The sequence below is a fragment of the Diuraphis noxia genome, unplaced genomic scaffold (assembly GCF_037042655.1).
Source record: "Diuraphis noxia isolate RWA-SAM2 unplaced genomic scaffold, SU_Dnox_SAM2 contig0004, whole genome shotgun sequence".
Classification (NCBI taxonomy): Eukaryota; Metazoa; Arthropoda; class Insecta; order Hemiptera; family Aphididae; genus Diuraphis; species Diuraphis noxia.
In genome coordinates this window covers 74,892,849-74,915,676 of record NW_028301714.1, presented here as the reverse complement: position 1 = coordinate 74,915,676, position 22,828 = coordinate 74,892,849, and positions in this window count along the sequence as shown.

Sequence of the window (22,828 nt, the reverse complement as noted above, 5' to 3'; positions counted from 1 at the left end):
ATAAAAATATAAAAAGTATGATTAGTTCAATACAAATGACTTTAAACGATATTTAGCGGAATTATCACCATTTTTTACCCAATTTTTTCCCAAATTTTTTTTCTATTTTTTGTATTCACCCAAATGTATTGTAAACACGTGTTTTAGATGTAAAATAATGTGAACTTAACGTTAAAAATATAAAAAGTATGATTAGTTTAATAGAAATGACTTAAGACGATATTTAGCGGATTCATCACCTGTATTTCAAAATTTTTTTACGACCTTTTATATTCACCCAAATGTATTGTAAAGACGTGTTTTAGATGTAAAATTATGTGAACTTAACGATAAAAATATAAAAAGTATGATTAGTTCAATACAAATGACTTTAAACGATATTTAGCGGAATTATCACCAATTTTTACCAAATTTTTTCCCAAATTTTTTTTCTATTTTTTGTATTCACCCAAATGTATTGTAAATACGTGTTTTAGATGTAAAATAATGTGAACTTAACGATAAAAATATAAAAAGTATGATTAGTTCAATACAAATGACTTTAAACGATATTTAGCGGAATTATCACCATTTTTTACCAAATTTTCTTTCTATTTTTTGTATTCACCCAAATGTATTGTAAACACGTGTTTTAGATGTAAAATAATGTGAATTTAACGTTAAAAATATAAAAAGTATGATTAGTTTAATAGAAATGACTTAAGACGATATTTAGCGGATTCATCACCTGTATTTCAAAATTTTTTTACGACCTTTTATATTCACCCAAATGTATTGTAAATACGTGTTTTAGATGTAAAATAATGTGAATTTAACGTTAAAAATATAAAAAGTATGATTAGTTTAATAGAAATGACTTAAGACGATATTTAGCGGATTCATCACCTGTATTTCAAAATTTTTTTACGACCTTTTATATTCACCCAAATGTATTGTAAATACGTGTTTTAGATGTAAAATAATGTGAACTTAACGATAAAAATATAAAAAGTATGATTAGTTCAATACAAATGACTTTAAACGATATTTAGCGGAATTATCACCATTTTTTACCAAATTTTCTTTCTATTTTTTGTATTCACCCAAATGTATTGTAAACACGTGTTTTAGATGTAAAATAATGTGAATTTAACGTTAAAAATATAAAAAGTATGATTAGTTTAATAGAAATGACTTAAGACGATATTTAGCGGATTCATCACCTGTATTTCAAAATTTTTTTACGACCTTTTATATTCACCCAAATGTATTGTAAATACGTGTTTTAGATGTAAAATAATGTGAACTTAACGATAAAAATATAAAAAGTATGATTAGTTCAATACAAATGAGTTTAAACGATATTTAGCGGAATAATCACCATTTTTTACCAAATTTTTTTTCTATTTTTTGTATTCACCCAAATGTATTGTAAACACGTGTTTTAGATGTAAAATAATGTGAACTTAACGTTAAAAATATAAAAAGTATGATTAGTTTAATAGAAATGACTTAAGACGATATTTAGCGGATTCATCACCTGTATTTCAAAATTTTTTTACGACCTTTTAAATTCACCCAAATGTATTGTAAAGACGTGTTTTAGATGTAAAATAATGTGAACTTAACGATAAAAATATAAAAAGTATGATTAGTTCAATACAAATGACTTTAAACGATATTTAGCGGAATTATCACCATTTTTTACCAAATATTTTTTCTATTTTTTGTATTCACCCAAATGTATTGTAAACACGTGTTTTAGATGTAAAATAATGTGAACTTAACGTTAAAAATATAAAAAGTATGATTAGTTTAATAGAAATGACTTAAGACGATATATAGCGGATTCATCACCTGTATTTCAAAATTTTTTTACGACCTTTTATATTCACCCAAATGTATTGTAAAGACGTGTTTTAGATGTAAAATAATGTGAACTTAACGTTAAAAATATAAAAAGTATGATTAGTTTAATAGAAATGACTTAAGACGATATTTAGCGGATTCATCACCTGTATTTCAAAATTTTTTTACGACCTTTTATATTCACCCAAATGTATTGTAAAGACGTGTTTTAGATGTAAAATAATGTGAACTTAACGATAAAAATATAAAAAGTATGATTAGTTCAATACAAATGACTTTAAACGATATTTAGCGGAATTATCACCATTTTTTACCAAATATTTTTTCTATTTTTTGTATTCACCCAAATGTATTGTAAACACGTGTTTTAGATTTAAAATAATGTGAACTTAACGTTAAAAAAATAAAAAGTATGATTAGTTTAATAGAAATGACTTAAGACGATATTTAGCGGATTCATCACCTGTATTTCAAAATTTTTTTACGACCTTTTATATTCACCCAAATGTATTGTAAAGACGTGTTTTAGATCTAAAATAATGTGAACTTAACTATAAAAATATAAAAAGTATGATTAGTTCAATACAAATGACTTTAAACGATATTTAGCGGAATTATCACCATTTTTTACCAAATTTTTTCCCAAATTTTTTTTCTATTTTTTGTATTCACCCAAATGTATTGTAAATACGTGTTTTAGATGTAAAATAATGTGAACTTAACGATAAAAATATAAAAAGTATGATTAGTTCAATACAAATGACTTTAAACGATATTTAGCGGAATTATCACCATTTTTTACCAAATTTTTTCCCAAATTTTTTTTCTATTTTTTGTATTCACCCAAATGTATTGTAAACACGTGTTTTAGATGTAAAATAATGTGAACTTAACGTTAAAAATATAAAAAGTATGATTAGTTTAATAGAAATGACTTAAGACGATATTTAGCGGATTCATCACCTGTATTTCAAAATTTTTTTACGACCTTTTATATTCACCCAAATGTATTGTAAAGACGTGTTTTAGATGTAAAATTATGTGAACTTAACGATAAAAATATAAAAAGTATGATTAGTTCAATACAAATGACTTTAAACGATATTTAGCGGAATTATCACCATTTTTTACCCAATTTTTTCCCAAATTTTTTTTCTATTTTTTGTATTCACCCAAATGTATTGTAAACACGTGTTTTAGATGTAAAATAATGTGAACTTAACGTTAAAAATATAAAAAGTATGATTAGTTTAATAGAAATGACTTAAGACGATATTTAGCGGATTCATCACCTGTAATTCAAAAATTTTTTACGACCTTTTATATTCACCCAAATGTATTGTAAAGACGTGTTTTAGATGTATAATAATGTGAACTTAACGATAAAAATATAAAAAGTATGATTAGTTCAATACAAATGACTTTAAACGATATTTAGCGGAATTATCACCATTTTTTACCAAATTTTTTCCCAAATTTTTTTTCTATTTTTTGTATTCACCCAAATGTATTGTAAATACGTGTTTTAGATGTAAAATAATGTGAACTTAACGATAAAAATATAAAAAGTATGATTAGTTCAATACAAATGACTTTAAACGATATTTAGCGGAATTATCACCATTTTTTACCAAATTTTTTTTCTATTTTTCGTATTCACCCAAATGTATTGTAAACACGTGTTTTAGATGTAAAATAATGTGAACTTAACGTTAAAAATATAAAAAGTATGATTAGTTTAATAGAAATGACTTAAGACGATATTTAGCGGATTCATCACCTGTATTTCAAAATTTTTTTACGACCTTTTAAATTCACCCAAATGTATTGTAAAGACGTGTTTTAGATGTAAAATAATGTGAACTTAACGATAAAAATATAAAAAGTATGATTAGTTCAATACAAATGACTTTAAACGATATTTAGCGGAATTATCACCATTTTTTACCAAATATTTTTTCTATTTTTTGTATTCACCCAAATGTATTGTAAACACGTGTTTTAGATGTAAAATAATGTGAACTTAACGTTAAAAATATAAAAAGTATGATTAGTTTAATAGAAATGACTTAAGACGATATTTAGCGGATTCATCACCTGTATTTCAAAATTTTTTTACGACCTTTTATATTCACCCAAATGTATTGTAAAGACGTGTTTTAGATGTAAAATAATGTGAACTTAACGATAAAAATATAAAAAGTATGATTAGTTCAATACAAATGACTTTAAACGATATTTAGCGGAATTATCACCATTTTTTACCAAATTTTTTTTCTATTTTTTGTATTCACCCAAATGTATTGTAAATACGTGTTTTAGATGTAAAATAATGTGAACTTAACGATAAAAATATAAAAAGTATGATTAGTTCAATACAAATGACTTTAAACGATATTTAGCGGAATTATCACCATTTTTTACCAAATTTTCTTTCTATTTTTTGTATTCACCCAAATGTATTGTAAACACGTGTTTTAGATGTAAAATAATGTGAACTTAACGTTAAAAATATAAAAAGTATGATTAGTTTAATAGAAATGACTTAAGACGATATTTAGCGGATTCATCACCTGTATTTCAAAATTTTTTTACGACCTTTTAAATTCACCCAAATGTATTGTAAAGACGTGTTTTAGATGTAAAATAATGTGAACTTAACGATAAAAATATAAAAAGTATGATTAGTTCAATACAAATGACTTTAAACGATATTTAGCGGAATTATCACCATTTTTTACCAAATATTTTTTCTATTTTTTGTATTCACCCAAATGTATTGTAAACACGTGTTTTAGATGTAAAATAATGTGAACTTAACGTTAAAAATATAAAAAGTATGATTAGTTTAATAGAAATGACTTAAGACGATATTTAGCGGATTCATCACCTGTATTTCAAAATTTTTTTACGACCTTTTATATTCACCCAAATGTATTGTAAAGACGTGTTTTAGATGTAAAATAATGTGAACTTAACGATAAAAATATAAAAAGTATGATTAGTTCAATACAAATGACTTTAAACGATATTTAGCGGAATTATCACCATTTTTTACCAAATTTTTTTTCTATTTTTTGTATTCACCCAAATGTATTGTAAATACGTGTTTTAGATGTAAAATAATGTGAACTTAACGATAAAAATATAAAAAGTATGATTAGTTCAATACAAATGACTTTAAACGATATTTAGCGGAATTATCACCATTTTTTACCAAATTTTCTTTCTATTTTTTGTATTCACCCAAATGTATTGTAAACACGTGTTTTAGATGTAAAATAATGTGAACTTAACGTTAAAAATATAAAAAGTATGATTAGTTTAATAGAAATGACTTAAGACGATATTTAGCGGATTCATCACCTGTATTTCAAAATTTTTTTACGACCTTTTAAATTCACCCAAATGTATTGTAAAGACGTGTTTTAGATGTAAAATAATGTGAACTTAACGATAAAAATATAAAAAGTATGATTAGTTCAATACAAATGACTTTAAACGATATTTAGCGGAATTATCACCATTTTTTACCAAATATTTTTTCTATTTTTTGTATTCACCCAAATGTATTGTAAACACGTGTTTTAGATGTAAAATAATGTGAACTTAACGTTAAAAATATAAAAAGTATGATTAGTTTAATAGAAATGACTTAAGACGATATTTAGCGGATTCATCACCTGTATTTCAAAATTTTTTTACGACCTTTTATATTCACCCAAATGTATTGTAAAGACGTGTTTTAGATGTAAAATAATGTGAACTTAACGATAAAAATATAAAAAGTATGATTAGTTCAATACAAATGACTTTAAACGATATTTAGCGGAATTATCACCATTTTTTACCAAATTTTTTTTCTATTTTTTGTATTCACCCAAATGTATTGTAAATACGTGTTTTAGATGTAAAATAATGTGAACTTAACGATAAAAATATAAAAAGTATGATTAGTTCAATACAAATGACTTTAAACGATATTTAGCGGAATTATCACCATTTTTTACCAAATTTTCTTTCTATTTTTTGTATTCACCCAAATGTATTGTAAACACGTGTTTTAGATGTAAAATAATGTGAACTTAACGTTAAAAATATAAAAAGTATGATTAGTTTAATAGAAATGACTTAAGACGATATTTAGCGGATTCATCACCTGTATTTCAAAATTTTTTTACGACCTTTTATATTCACCCAAATGTATTGTAAAGACGTGTTTTAGATGTAAAATAATGTGAACTTAACGATAAAAATATAAAAAGTATGATTAGTTCAATACAAATGACTTTAAACGATATTTAGCGGAATTATCACCATTTTTTACCAAATATTTTTTCTATTTTTAGTATTCACCCAAATGTATTGTAAACACGTGTTTTAGATGTAAAATAATGTGAACTTAACGTTAAAAATATAAAAAGTATGATTAGTTTAATAGAAATGACTTAAGACGATATTTAGCGGATTCATCACCTGTATTTCAAAATTTTTTTACGACCTTTTATATTCACCCAAATGTATTGTAAAGACGTGTTTTAGATCTAAAATAATGTGAACTTAACTATAAAAATATAAAAAGTATGATTAGTTCAATACAAATGACTTTAAACGATATTTAGCGGAATTATCACCATTTTTTACCAAATTTTTTCCCAAATTTTTTTTCTATTTTTTGTATTCACCCAAATGTATTGTAAATACGTGTTTTAGATGTAAAATAATGTGAACTTAACGATAAAAAGTATGATTAGTTCAATACAAATGACTTTAAACGATATTTAGCGGAATTATCACCATTTTTTACCCAATTTTTTCCCAAATTTTTTTTCTATTTTTTGTATTCACCCAAATGTATTGTAAAAACGTGTTTTAGATGTAAAATAATGTGAACTTAACGTTAAAAATATAAAAAGTATGATTAGTTTAATAGAAATGACTTAAGACGATATTTAGCGGATTCATCACCTGTAATTCAAAAATTTTTTACGACCTTTTATATTCACCCAAATGTATTGTAAAGACGTGTTTTAGATGTAAAATAATGTGAACTTAACGATAAAAATATAAAAAGTATGATTAGTTCAATACAAATGACTTTAAACGATATTTAGCGGAATTATCACCATTTTTTACCAAATTTTTTCCCAAATTTTTTTTCTATTTTTTGTATTCACCCAAATGTATTGTAAATACGTGTTTTAGATGTAAAATAATGTGAACTTAACGATAAAAATATAAAAAGTATGATTAGTTCAATACAAATGACTTTAAACGATATTTAGCTGAATTATCACCATTTTTTACCAAATTTTCTTTCTATTTTTTGTATTCACCCAAATGTATTGTAAACACGTGTTTTAGATGTAAAATAATGAGAACTTAACGTTAAAAATATAAAAAGTATGATTAGTTTAATAGAAATGACTTAAGACGATATTTAGCGGATTCATCACCTGTATTTCAAAATTTTTTTACGACCTTTTATATTCACCCAAATGTATTGTAAAGACGTGTTTTAGATCTAAAATAATGTGAACTTAACTATAAAAATATAAAAAGTATGATTAGTTCAATACAAATGACTTTAAACGATATTTAGCGGAATTATCACCATTTTTTACCAAATTTTTTCCCAAATTTTTTTTCTATTTTTTGTATTCACCCAAATGTATTGTAAATACGTGTTTTAGATGTAAAATAATGTGAGCTTAACGATAAAAATATAAAAATATGATTAGTTCAATACAAATGACTTTAAACGATATTTAGCGGAATTATCACCATTTTTTACCAAATTTTTTCCCAAATTTTTTTTCTATTTTTTGTATTCACCCAAATGTATTGTAAACACGTGTTTTAGATGTAAAATAATGTGAACTTAACGATAAAAATATAAAAAGTATGATTAGTTCAATACAAATGACTTTAAACGATATTTAGCGGAATTATCACCATTTTTTACCAAATTTTCTTTCTATTTTTTGTATTCACCCAAATGTATTGTAAACACGTGTTTTAGATGTAAAATAATGTGAACTTAACGTTAAAAATATAAAAAGTATGATTAGTTCAATACAAATGACTTTAAACGATATTTAGCGGAATTATCACCATTTTTTACCAAATTTTTTCCCAAATTTTTTTTCTATTTTTTGTATTCACCCAAATGTATTGTAAATACGTGTTTTAGATGTAAAATAATGTGAACTTAACGATAAAAATATAAAAAGTATGATTAGTTCAATACAAATGACTTTAAACGATATTTAGCGGAATTATCACCATTTTTTACCAAATTTTTTCCCAAATTTTTTTTCTATTTTTTGTATTCACCCAAATGAATTGTAAACACGTGTTTTAGATGTAAAATAATGTGAACTTAACGTTAAAAATATAAAAAGTATGATTAGTTTAATAGAAATGACTTAAGACGATATTTAGCGGATTCATCACCTGTATTTCAAAATTTTTTTACGACCTTTTATATTCACCCAAATGTATTGTAAAGACGTGTTTTAGATGTAAAATTATGTGAACTTAACGATAAAAATATAAAAAGTATGATTAGTTCAATACAAATGACTTTAAACGATATTTAGCGGAATTATCACCATTTTTTACCCAATTTTTTCCCAAATTTTTTTTCTATTTTTTGTATTCACCCAAATGTATTGTAAACACGTGTTTTAGATGTAAAATAATGTGAACTTAACGATAAAAATATAAAAAGTATGATTAGTTCAATACAAATGACTTTAAACGATATTTAGCGGAATTATCACCATTTTTTACCAAATTTTCTTTCTATTTTTTGTATTCACCCAAATGTATTGTAAACACGTGTTTTAGATGTAAAATAATGAGAACTTAACGTTAAAAATATAAAAAGTATGATTAGTTTAATAGAAATGACTTAAGACGATATTTAGCGGATTCATCACCTTTATTTCAAAATTTTTTTACGACCTTTTATATTCACCCAAATGTATTGTAAAGACGTGTTTTAGATGTAAAATTATGTGAACTTAACGATAAAAATATAAAAAGTATGATTAGTTCAATACAAATGACTTTAAACGATATTTAGCGGAATTATCACCATTTTTTACCAAATTTTTTCCCTAATTTTTTTTCTATTTTTTGTATTCACCCAAATGTATTGTAAATACGTGTTTTAGATGTAAAATAATGTGAACTTAACGATAAAAATATAAAAAGTATGATTAGTTCAATACAAATGACTTTAAACGATATTTAGCGGAATTATCACCATTTTTTACCAAATTTTTTCCCAAATTTTTTTTCTATTTTTTGTATTCACCCAAATGTATTGTAAATACGTGTTTTAGATGTAAAATAATGTGAACTTAACGATAAAAATATAAAAAGTATGATTAGTTCAATACAAATGACTTTAAACGATATTTAGCGGAATTATCACCATTTTTTACCAAATTTTCTTTCTATTTTTTGTATTCACCCAAATGTATTGTAAACACGTGTTTTAGATGTAAAATAATGTGAACTTAACGTTAAAAATATAAAAAGTATGATTAGTTTAATAGAAATGACTTAAGACGATATTTAGCGGATTCATCACCTGTATTTCAAAATTTTTTTACGACCTTTTATATTCACCCAAATGTATTGTAAAGACGTGTTTTAGATGTAAAATAATGTGAACTTAACGATAAAAATATAAAAAGTATGATTAGTTCAATACAAATGACTTTAAACGATATTTAGCGGAATTATCACCATTTTTTACCAAATATTTTTTCTATTTTTTGTATTCACCCAAATGTATTGTAAACACGTGTTTTAGATGTAAAATAATGTGAACTTAACGTTAAAAATATAAAAAGTATGATTAGTTTAATAGAAATGACTTAAGACGATATTTAGCGGATTCATCACCTGTATTTCAAAATTTTTTTACGACCTTTTATATTCACCCAAATGTATTGTAAAGACGTGTTTTAGATCTAAAATAATGTGAACTTAACTATAAAAATATAAAAAGTATGATTAGTTCAATACAAATGACTTTAAACGATATTTAGCGGAATTATCACCATTTTTTACCAAATTTTTTCCCAAATTTTTTTTCTATTTTTTGTATTCACCCAAATGTATTGTAAATACGTGTTTTAGATGTAAAATAATGTGAACTTAACGATAAAAATATAAAAAGTATGATTAGTTCAATACAAATGACTTTAAACGATATTTAGCGGAATTATCACCATTTTTTACCAAATTTTTTCCCAAATTTTTTTTCTATTTTTTGTATTCACCCAAATGTATTGTAAACACGTGTTTTAGATGTAAAATAATGTGAACTTAACGTTAAAAATATAAAAAGTATGATTAGTTTTATAGAAATGACTTAAGACGATATTTAGCGGATTCATCACCTGTATTTCAAAATTTTTTTACGACCTTTTATATTCACCCAAATGTATTGTAAAGACGTGTTTTAGATGTAAAATTATGTGAACTTAACGATAAAAATATAAAAACTATGATTAGTTCAATACAAATGACTTTAAACGATATTTAGCGGAATTATCACCATTTTTTACCAAATTTTTTCCCAAATTTTTTTTCTATTTTTTGTATTCACCCAAATGTATTGTAAATACGTGTTTTAGATGTAAAATAATGTGAACTTAACGATAAAAATATAAAAAGTATGATTAGTTCAATACAAATGACTTTAAACGATATTTAGCGGAATTATCACCATTTTTTACCAAATTTTCTTTCTATTTTTTGTATTCACCCAAATGTATTGTAAACACGTGTTTTAGATGTAAAATAATGAGAACTTAACGTTAAAAATATAAAAAGTATGATTAGTTTAATAGAAATGACTTAAGACGATATTTAGCGGATTCATCACCTTTATTTCAAAATTTTTTTACGACCTTTTATATTCACCCAAATGTATTGTAAACACGTGTTTTAGATGTAAAATTATGTGAACTTAACGATAAAAATATAAAAAGTATGATTAGTTCAATACAAATGACTTTAAACGATATTTAGCGGAATTATCACCATTTTTTACCAAATTTTTTCCCTAATTTTTTTTCTATTTTTTGTATTCACCCAAATGTATTGTAAATACGTGTTTTAGATGTAAAATAATGTGAACTTAACGATAAAAATATAAAAAGTATGATTAGTTCAATACAAATGACTTTAAACGATATTTAGCGGAATTATCACCATTTTTTACCAAATTTTTTCCCAAATTTTTTTTCTATTTTTTGTATTCACCCAAATGTATTGTAAATACGTGTTTTAGATGTAAAATAATGTGAACTTAACGATAAAAATATAAAAAGTATGATTAGTTCAATACAAATGACTTTAAACGATATTTAGCGGAATTATCACCATTTTTTACCAAATTTTCTTTCTATTTTTTGTATTTACCCAAATGTATTGTAAACACGTGTTTTAGATGTAAAATAATGTGAACTTAACGTTAAAAATATAAAAAGTATGATTAGTTTAATAGAAATGACTTAAGACGATATTTAGCGGATTCATCACCTGTATTTCAAAATTTTTTTACGACCTTTTATATTCACCCAAATGTATTGTAAAGACGTGTTTTAGATGTAAAATAATGTGAACTTAACGATAAAAATATAAAAAGTATGATTAGTTCAATACAAATGACTTTAAACGATATTTAGCGGAATTATCACCATTTTTTACCAAATATTTTTTCTATTTTTTGTATTCACCCAAATGTATTGTAAACACGTGTTTTAGATGTAAAATAATGTGAACTTAACGTTAAAAATATAAAAAGTATGATTAGTTTAATAGAAATGACTTAAGACGATATTTAGCGGATTCATCACCTGTATTTCAAAATTTTTTTACGACCTTTTATATTCACCCAAATGTATTGTAAAGACGTGTTTTAGATCTAAAATAATGTGAACTTAACTATAAAAATATAAAAAGTATGATTAGTTCAATACAAATGACTTTAAACGATATTTAGCGGAATTATCACCATTTTTTACCAAATTTTTTCCCAAATTTTTTTTCTATTTTTTGTATTCACCCAAATGTATTGTAAATACGTGTTTTAGATGTAAAATAATGTGAACTTAACGATAAAAATATAAAAAGTATGATTAGTTCAATACAAATGACTTTAAACGATATTTAGCGGAATTATCACCATTTTTTACCAAATTTTTTCCCAAATTTTTTTTCTATTTTTTGTATTCACCCAAATGTATTGTAAACACGTGTTTTAGATGTAAAATAATGTGAACTTAACGTTAAAAATATAAAAAGTATGATTAGTTTTATAGAAATGACTTAAGACGATATTTAGCGGATTCATCACCTGTATTTCAAAATTTTTTTACGACCTTTTATATTCACCCAAATGTATTGTAAAGACGTGTTTTAGATGTAAAATTATGTGAACTTAACGATAAAAATATAAAAACTATGATTAGTTCAATACAAATGACTTTAAACGATATTTAGCGGAATTATCACCATTTTTTACCAAATTTTTTCCCAAATTTTTTTTCTATTTTTTGTATTCACCCAAATGTATTGTAAATACGTGTTTTAGATGTAAAATAATGTGAACTTAACGATAAAAATATAAAAAGTATGATTAGTTCAATACAAATGACTTTAAACGATATTTAGCGGAATTATCACCATTTTTTACCAAATTTTCTTTCTATTTTTTGTATTCACCCAAATGTATTGTAAACACGTGTTTTAGATGTAAAATAATGAGAACTTAACGTTAAAAATATAAAAAGTATGATTAGTTTAATAGAAATGACTTAAGACGATATTTAGCGGATTCATCACCTTTATTTCAAAATTTTTTTACGACCTTTTATATTCACCCAAATGTATTGTAAACACGTGTTTTAGATGTAAAATTATGTGAACTTAACGATAAAAATATAAAAAGTATGATTAGTTCAATACAAATGACTTTAAACGATATTTAGCGGAATTATCACCATTTTTTACCAAATTTTCTTTCTATTTTTTGTATTCACCCAAATGTATTGTAAACACGTGTTTTAGATGTAAAATAATGTGAACTTAACGTTAAAAATATAAAAAGTATGATTAGTTTAATAGAAATGACTTAAGACGATATTTAGCGGATTCATCACCTGTATTTCAAAATTTTTTTACGACCTTTTATATTCACCCAAATGTATTGTAAAGACGTGTTTTAGATGTAAAATTATGTGAACTTAACGATAAAAATATAAAAAGTATGATTAGTTCAATACAAATGACTTTAAACGATATTTAGCGGAATTATCACCATTTTTTACCCAATTTTTTCCCAAATTTTTTTTCTATTTTTTGTATTCACCCAAATGTATTGTAAACACGTGTTTTAGATGTAAAATAATGTGAACTTAACGATAAAAATATAAAAAGTATGATTAGTTCAATACAAATGACTTTAAACGATATTTAGCGGAATTATCACCATTTTTTACCAAATTTTCTTTCTATTTTTTGTATTCACCCAAATGTATTGTAAACACGTGTTTTAGATGTAAAATAATGAGAACTTAACGTTAAAAATATAAAAAGTATGATTAGTTTAATAGAAATGACTTAAGACGATATTTAGCGGATTCATCACCTTTATTTCAAAATTTTTTTACCACCTTTTATATTCACCCAAATGTATTGTAAACACGTGTTTTAGATGTAAAATTATGTGAACTTAACGATAAAAATATAAAAAGTATGATTAGTTCAATACAAATGACTTTAAACGATATTTAGCGGAATTATCACCATTTTTTACCAAATTTTTTCCCAAATTTTTTTTCTATTTTTTGTATTCACCCAAATGTATTGTAAATACGTGTTTTAGATGTAAAATAATGTGAACTTAACGATAAAAATATAAAAAGTATGATTAGTTCAATACAAATGACTTTAAACGATATTTAGCGGAATTATCACCATTTTTTACCAAATTTTTTCCCAAATTTTTTTTCTATTTTTTGTATTCACCCAAATGTATTGTAAATACGTGTTTTAGATGTAAAATAATGTGAACTTAACGATAAAAATATAAAAAGTATGATTAGTTCAATACAAATGACTTTAAACGATATTTAGCGGAATTATCACCATTTTTTACCAAATTTTCTTTCTATTTTTTGTATTCACCCAAATGTATTGTAAACACGTGTTTTAGATGTAAAATAATGTGAACTTAACGTTAAAAATATAAAAAGTATGATTAGTTTAATAGAAATGACTTAAGACGATATTTAGCGGATTCATCACCTGTATTTCAAAATTTTTTTACGACCTTTTATATTCACCCAAATGTATTGTAAAGACGTGTTTTAGATGTAAAATAATGTGAACTTAACGATAAAAATATAAAAAGTATGATTAGTTCAATACAAATGACTTTAAACGATATTTAGCGGAATTATCACCATTTTTTACCAAATATTTTTTCTATTTTTTGTATTCACCCAAATGTATTGTAAACACGTGTTTTAGATGTAAAATAATGTGAACTTAACGTTAAAAATATAAAAAGTATGATTAGTTTAATAGAAATGACTTAAGACGATATTTAGCGGATTCATCACCTGTATTTCAAAATTTTTTTACGACCTTTTATATTCACCCAAATGTATTGTAAAGACGTGTTTTAGATCTAAAATAATGTGAACTTAACTATAAAAATATAAAAAGTATGATTAGTTCAATACAAATGACTTTAAACGATATTTAGCGGAATTATCACCATTTTTTACCAAATTTTTTCCCAAATTTTTTTTCTATTTTTTGTATTCACCCAAATGTATTGTAAATACGTGTTTTAGATGTAAAATAATGTGAACTTAACGATAAAAATATAAAAAGTATGATTAGTTCAATACAAATGACTTTAAACGATATTTAGCGGAATTATCACCATTTTTTACCAAATTTTTTCCCAAATTTTTTTTCTATTTTTTGTATTCACCCAAATGTATTGTAAACACGTGTTTTAGATGTAAAATAATGTGAACTTAACGTTAAAAATATAAAAAGTATGATTAGTTTTATAGAAATGACTTAAGACGATATTTAGCGGATTCATCACCTGTATTTCAAAATTTTTTTACGACCTTTTATATTCACCCAAATGTATTGTAAAGACGTGTTTTAGATGTAAAATTATGTGAACTTAACGATAAAAATATAAAAACTATGATTAGTTCAATACAAATGACTTTAAACGATATTTAGCGGAATTATCACCATTTTTTACCAAATTTTTTCCCAAATTTTTTTTCTATTTTTTGTATTCACCCAAATGTATTGTAAACACGTGTTTTAGATGTAAAATAATGTGAACTTAACGATAAAAATATAAAAAGTATGATTAGTTCAATACAAATGACTTTAAACGATATTTAGCGGAATTATCACCATTTTTTACCAAATTTTCTTTCTATTTTTTGTATTCACCCAAATGTATTGTAAACACGTGTTTTAGATGTAAAATAATGAGAACTTAACGTTGAAAATATAAAAAGTATGATTAGTTTAATAGAAATGACTTAAGACGATATTTAGCGGATTCATCACCTGTATTTCAAAATTTTTTTACGACCTTTTATATTCACCCAAATGTATTGTAAAGACGTGTTTTAGATCTAAAATAATGTGAACTTAACTATAAAAATATAAAAAGTATGATTAGTTCAATACAAATGACTTTAAACGATATTTAGCGGAATTATCACCATTTTTTACCAAATTTTTTCCCAAATTTTTTTTCTATTTTTTGTATTCACCCAAATGTATTGTAAATACGTGTTTTAGATGTAAAATAATGTGAGCTTAACGATAAAAATATAAAAATATGATTAGTTCAATACAAATGACTTTAAACGATATTTAGCGGAATTATCACCATTTTTTACCAAATTTTTTCCCAAATTTTTTTTCTATTTTTTGTATTCACCCAAATGTATTGTAAACACGTGTTTTAGATGTAAAATAATGTGAACTTAACGTTAAAAATATAAAAAGTATGATTAGTTTAATAGAAATGACTTAAGACGATATTTAGCGGATTCATCACCTGTATTTCAAAATTTTTTTACGACCTTTTATATTCACCCAAATGTATTGTAAAGACGTGTTTTAGATGTAAAATTATGTGAACTTAACGATAAAAATATAAAAAGGTATGATTAGTCAATACAAATGACTTTAAACGATATTTAGCGGAATTATCACCATTTTTTACCCAATTTTTTCCCAAATTTTTTTTCTATTTTTTGTATTCACCCAAATGTATTGTAAACACGTGTTTTAGATGTAAAATAATGTGAACTTAACGTTAAAAATATAAAAAGTATGATTAGTTTAATAGAAATGACTTAAGACGACATTTAGCGGATTCATCACCTGTATTTCAAAATTTTTTTACGACCTTTTATATTCACCCAAATGTATTGTAAATACGTGTTTTAGATGTAAAATAATGTGAACTTAACGATAAAAATATAAAAAGTATGATTAGTTCAATACAAATGACTTTAAACGATATTTAGCGGAATTATCACCATTTTTTACCAAATTTTTTCCCAAATTTTTTTTCTATTTTTTGTATTCACCCAAATGTATTGTAAATACGTGTTTTAGATGTAAAATAATGTGAACTTAACGATAAAAATATAAAAAGTATGATTAGTTCAATACAAATGACTTTAAACGATATTTAGCGGAATTATCACCATTTTTTACCAAATTTTCTTTCTATTTTTTGTATTCACCCAAATGTATTGTAAACACGTGTTTTAGATGTAAAATAATGTGAACTTAACGTTAAAAATATAAAAAGTATGATTAGTTTAATAGAAATGACTTAAGACGATATTTAGCGGATTCATCACCTGTATTTCAAAATTTTTTTACGACCTTTTATATTCACCCAAATGTATTGTAAAGACGTGTTTTAGATGTAAAATAATGTGAACTTAACGATAAAAATATAAAAAGTATGATTAGTTCAATACAAATGACTTTAAACGATATTTAGCGGAATTATCACCATTTTTTACCAAATATTTTTTCTATTTTTTGTATTCACCCAAATGTATTGTAAACACGTGTTTTAGATGTAAAATAATGTGAACTTAACGTTAAAAATATAAAAAGTATGATTAGTTTAATAGAAATGACTTAAGACGATATTTAGCGGATTCATCACCTGTATTTCAAAATTTTTTTACGACCTTTTATATTCACCCAAATGTATTGTAAAGACGTGTTTTAGATGTAAAATTATGTGAACTTAACGATAAAAATATAAAAAGTATGATTAGTTCAATACAAATGACTTTAAACGATATTTAGCGGAATTATCACCATTTTTTACCAAATTTTCTTTCTATTTTTTGTATTCACCCAAATGTATTGTAAACACGTGTTTTAGATGTAAAATAATGTGAACTTAACGTTAAAAATATAAAAAGTATGATTAGTTTAATAGAAATGACTTAAGACGATATTTAGCGGATTCATCACCTGTATTTCAAAATTTTTTTACGACCTTTTATATTCACCCAAATGTATTGTAAAGACGTGTTTTAGATGTAAAATAATGTGAACTTAACGATAAAAATATAAAAAGTATGATTAGTTCAATACAAATGACTTTAAACGATATTTAGCGGAATTATCACCATTTTTTACCAAATATTTTTTCTATTTTTTGTATTCACCCAAATGTATTGTAAACACGTGTTTTAGATGTAAAATAATGTGAACTTAACGTTAAAAATATAAAAAGTATGATTAGTTTAATAGAAATGACTTAAGACGATATTTAGCGGATTCATCACCTGTATTTCAAAATTTTTTTACGACCTTTTATATTCACCCAAATGTATTGTAAAGACGTGTTTTAGATGTAAAATTATGTGAACTTAACGATAAAAATATAAAAAGTATGATTAGTTCAATACAAATGACTTTAAACGATATTTAGCGGAATTATCACCATTTTTTACCAAATTTTCTTTCTATTTTTTGTATTCACCCAAATGTATTGTAAACACGTGTTTTAGATGTAAAATAATGAGAACTTAACGTTAAAAATATAAAAAGTATGATTAGTTTAATAGAAATGACTTAAGACGATATTTAGCGGATTCATCACCTTTATTTCAAAATTTTTTTATGACCTTTTATATTCACCCAAATGTATTGTAAAGACGTGTTTTAGATGTAAAATTATGTGAACTTAACGATAAAAATATAAAAAGTATGATTAGTTCAATACAAATGACTTTAAACGATATTTAGCGGAATTATCACCATTTTTTACCAAATTTTTTCCCAAATTTTTTTTCTATTTTTTGTATTCACCCAAATGTATTGTAAACACGTGTTTTAGATGTAAAATAATGTGAACTTAACGTTAAAAATATAAAAAGTATGATTAGTTTAATAGAAATGACTTAAGACGATATTTAGCGGATTCATCACCTGTATTTCAAAATTTTTTTACGACCTTTTATATTCACCCAAATGTATTGTAAAGACGTGTTTTAGATGTAAAATAATGTGAACTTAACGATAAAAATATAAAAAGTATGATTAGTTCAATACAAATGACTTTAAACGATATTTAGCGGAATTATCACCATTTTTTACCAAATATTTTTTCTATTTTTTGTATTCACCCAAATGTATTGTAAACACGTGTTTTAGATGTAAAATAATGTGAACTTAACGTTAAAAATATAAAAAGTATGATTAGTTTAATAGAAATGACTTAAGACGATATTTAGCGGATTCATCACCTGTATTTCAAAATTTTTTTACGACCTTTTATATTCACCCAAATGTATTGTAAAGACGTGTTTTAGATGTAAAATTATGTGAACTTAACGATAAAAATATAAAAAGTATGATTAGTTCAATACAAATGACTTTAAACGATATTTAGCGGAATTATCACCATTTTTTACCAAATTTTTTCCCAAATTTTTTTTCTATTTTTTGTATTCACCCAAATGTATTGTAAATACGTGTTTTAGATGTAAAATAATGTGAACTTAACGATAAAAATATAAAAAGTATGATTAGTTCAATACAAATGACTTTAAACGATATTTAGCGGAATTATCACCATTTTTTACCAAATTTTCTTTCTATTTTTTGTATTCACCCAAATGTATTGTAAACACGTGTTTTAGATGTAAAATAATGTGAACTTAACGTTAAAAATATAAAAAGTATGATTAGTTTAATAGAAATGACTTAAGACGATATTTAGCGGATTCATCACCTGTATTTCAAAATTTTTTTACGACCTTTTATATTCACCCAAATGTATTGTAAAGACGTGTTTTAGATGTAAAATAATGTGAACTTAACGATAAAAATATAAAAAGTATGATTAGTTCAATACAAATGACTTTAAACGATATTTAGCGGAATTATCACCATTTTTTACCAAATATTTTTTCTATTTTTTGTATTCACCCAAATGTATTGTAAACACGTGTTTTAGATGTAAAATAATGTGAACTTAACGTTAAAAATATAAAAAGTATGATTAGTTTAATAGAAATGACTTAAGACGATATTTAGCGGATTCATCACCTGTATTTCAAAATTTTTTTACGACCTTTTATATTCACCCAAATGTATTGTAAAGACGTGTTTTAGATGTAAAATTATGTGAACTTAACGATAAAAATATAAAAAGTATGATTAGTTCAATACAAATGACTTTAAACGATATTTAGCGGAATTATCACCATTTTTTACCAAATTTTCTTTCTATTTTTTGTATTCACCCAAATGTATTGTAAACACGTGTTTTAGATGTAAAATAATGTGAACTTAACGTTAAAAATATAAAAAGTATGATTAGTTTAATAGAAATGACTTAAGACGATATTTAGCGGATTCATCACCTGTATTTCAAAATTTTTTTACGACCTTTTATATTCACCCAAATGTATTGTAAAGACGTGTTTTAGATGTAAAATAATGTGAACTTAACGATAAAAATATAAAAAGTATGATTAGTTCAATACAAATGACTTTAAACGATATTTAGCGGAATTATCACCATTTTTTACCAAATATTTTTTCTATTTTTTGTATTCACCCAAATGTATTGTAAACACGTGTTTTAGATGTAAAATAATGTGAACTTAACGTTAAAAATATAAAAAGTATGATTAGTTTAATAGAAATGACTTAAGACGATATTTAGCGGATTCATCACCTGTATTTCAAAATTTTTTTACGACCTTTTATATTCACCCAAATGTATTGTAAAGACGTGTTTTAGATGTAAAATTATGTGAACTTAACGATAAAAATATAAAAAGTATGATTAGTTCAATACAAATGACTTTAAACGATATTTAGCGGAATTATCACCATTTTTTACCAAATTTTCTTTCTATTTTTTGTATTCACCCAAATGTATTGTAAACACGTGTTTTAGATGTAAAATAATGAGAACTTAACGTTAAAAATATAAAAAGTATGATTAGTTTAATAGAAATGACTTAAGACGATATTTAGCGGATTCATCACCTTTATTTCAAAATTTTTTTACGACCTTTTATATTCACCCAAATGTATTGTAAAGACGTGTTTTAGATGTAAAATTATGTGAACTTAACGATAAAAATATAAAAAGTATGATTAGTTCAATACAAATGACTTTAAACGATATTTAGCGGAATTATCACCATTTTTTACCAAATTTTTTCCCAAATTTTTTTTCTATTTTTTGTATTCACCCAAATGTATTGTAAACACGTGTTTTAGATGTAAAATAATGTGAACTTAACGTTAAAAATATAAAAAGTATGATTAGTTTAATAGAAATGACTTAAGACGATATTTAGCGGATTCATCACCTGTATTTCAAAATTTTTTTACGACCTTTTATATTCACCCAAATGTATTGTAAAGACGTGTTTTAGATGTAAAATAATGTGAACTTAACGATAAAAATATAAAAAGTATGATTAGTTCAATACAAATGACTTTAAACGATATTTAGCGGAATTATCACCATTTTTTACCAAATATTTTTTCTATTTTTTGTATTCACCCAAATGTATTGTAAACACGTGTTTTAGATGTAAAATAATGTGAACTTAACGTTAAAAATATAAAAAGTATGATTAGTTTAATAGAAATGACTTAAGACGATATTTAGCGGATTCATCACCTGTATTTCAAAATTTTTTTACGACCTTTTATATTCACCCAAATGTATTGTAAAGACGTGTTTTAGATGTAAAATTATGTGAACTTAACGATAAAAATATAAAAAGTATGATTAGTTCAATACAAATGACTTTAAACGATATTTAGCGGAATTATCACCATTTTTTACCAAATTTTCTTTCTATTTTTTGTATTCACCCAAATGTATTGTAAACACGTGTTTTAGATGTAAAATAATGTGAACTTAACGTTAAAAATATAAAAAGTATGATTAGTTTAATAGAAATGACTTAAGACGATATTTAGCGGATTCATCACCTGTATTTCAAAATTTTTTTACGACCTTTTATATTCACCCAAATGTATTGTAAAGACGTGTTTTAGATGTAAAATAATGTGAACTTAACGATAAAAATATAAAAAGTATGATTAGTTCAATACAAATGACTTTAAACGATATTTAGCGGAATTATCACCATTTTTTACCAAATATTTTTTCTATTTTTTGTATTCACCCAAATGTATTGTAAACACGTGTTTTAGATGTAAAATAATGTGAACTTAACGTTAAAAATATAAAAAGTATGATTAGTTTAATAGAAATGACTTAAGACGATATTTAGCGGATTCATCACCTGTATTTCAAAATTTTTTTACGACCTTTTATATTCACCCAAATGTATTGTAAAGACGTGTTTTAGATGTAAAATTATGTGAACTTAACGATAAAAATATAAAAAGTATGATTAGTTCAATACAAATGACTTTAAACGATATTTAGCGGAATTATCACCATTTTTTACCAAATTTTCTTTCTATTTTTTGTATTCACCCAAATGTATTGTAAACACGTGTTTTAGATGTAAAATAATGAGAACTTAACGTTAAAAATATAAAAAGTATGATTAGTTTAATAGAAATGACTTAAGACGATATTTAGCGGATTCATCACCTTTATTTCAAAATTTTTTTACGACCTTTTATATTCACCCAAATGTATTGTAAAGACGTGTTTTAGATGTAAAATTATGTGAACTTAACGATAAAAATATAAAAAGTATGATTAGTTCAATACAAATGACTTTAAACGATATTTAGCGGAATTATCACCATTTTTTACCAAATTTTTTCCCAAATTTTTTTTCTATTTTTTGTATTCACCCAAATGTATTGTAAACACGTGTTTTAGATGTAAAATAATGTGAACTTAACGTTAAAAATATAAAAAGTATGATTAGTTTAATAGAAATGACTTAAGACGATATTTAGCGGATTCATCACCTGTATTTCAAAATTTTTTTACGACCTTTTATATTCACCCAAATGTATTGTAAAGACGTGTTTTAGATGTAAAATAATGTGAACTTAACGATAAAAATATAAAAAGTATGATTAGTTCAATACAAATGACTTTAAACGATATTTAGCGGAATTATCACCATTTTTTACCAAATATTTTTTCTATTTTTTGTATTCACCCAAATGTATTGTAAACACGTGTTTTAGATGTAAAATAATGTGAACTTAACGTTAAAAATATAAAAAGTATGATTAGTTTAATAGAAATGACTTAAGACGATATTTAGCGGATTCATCACCTGTATTTCAAAATTTTTTTACGACCTTTTATATTCACCCAAATGTATTGTAAAGACGTGTTTTAGATGTAAAATTATGTGAACTTAACGATAAAAATATAAAAAGTATG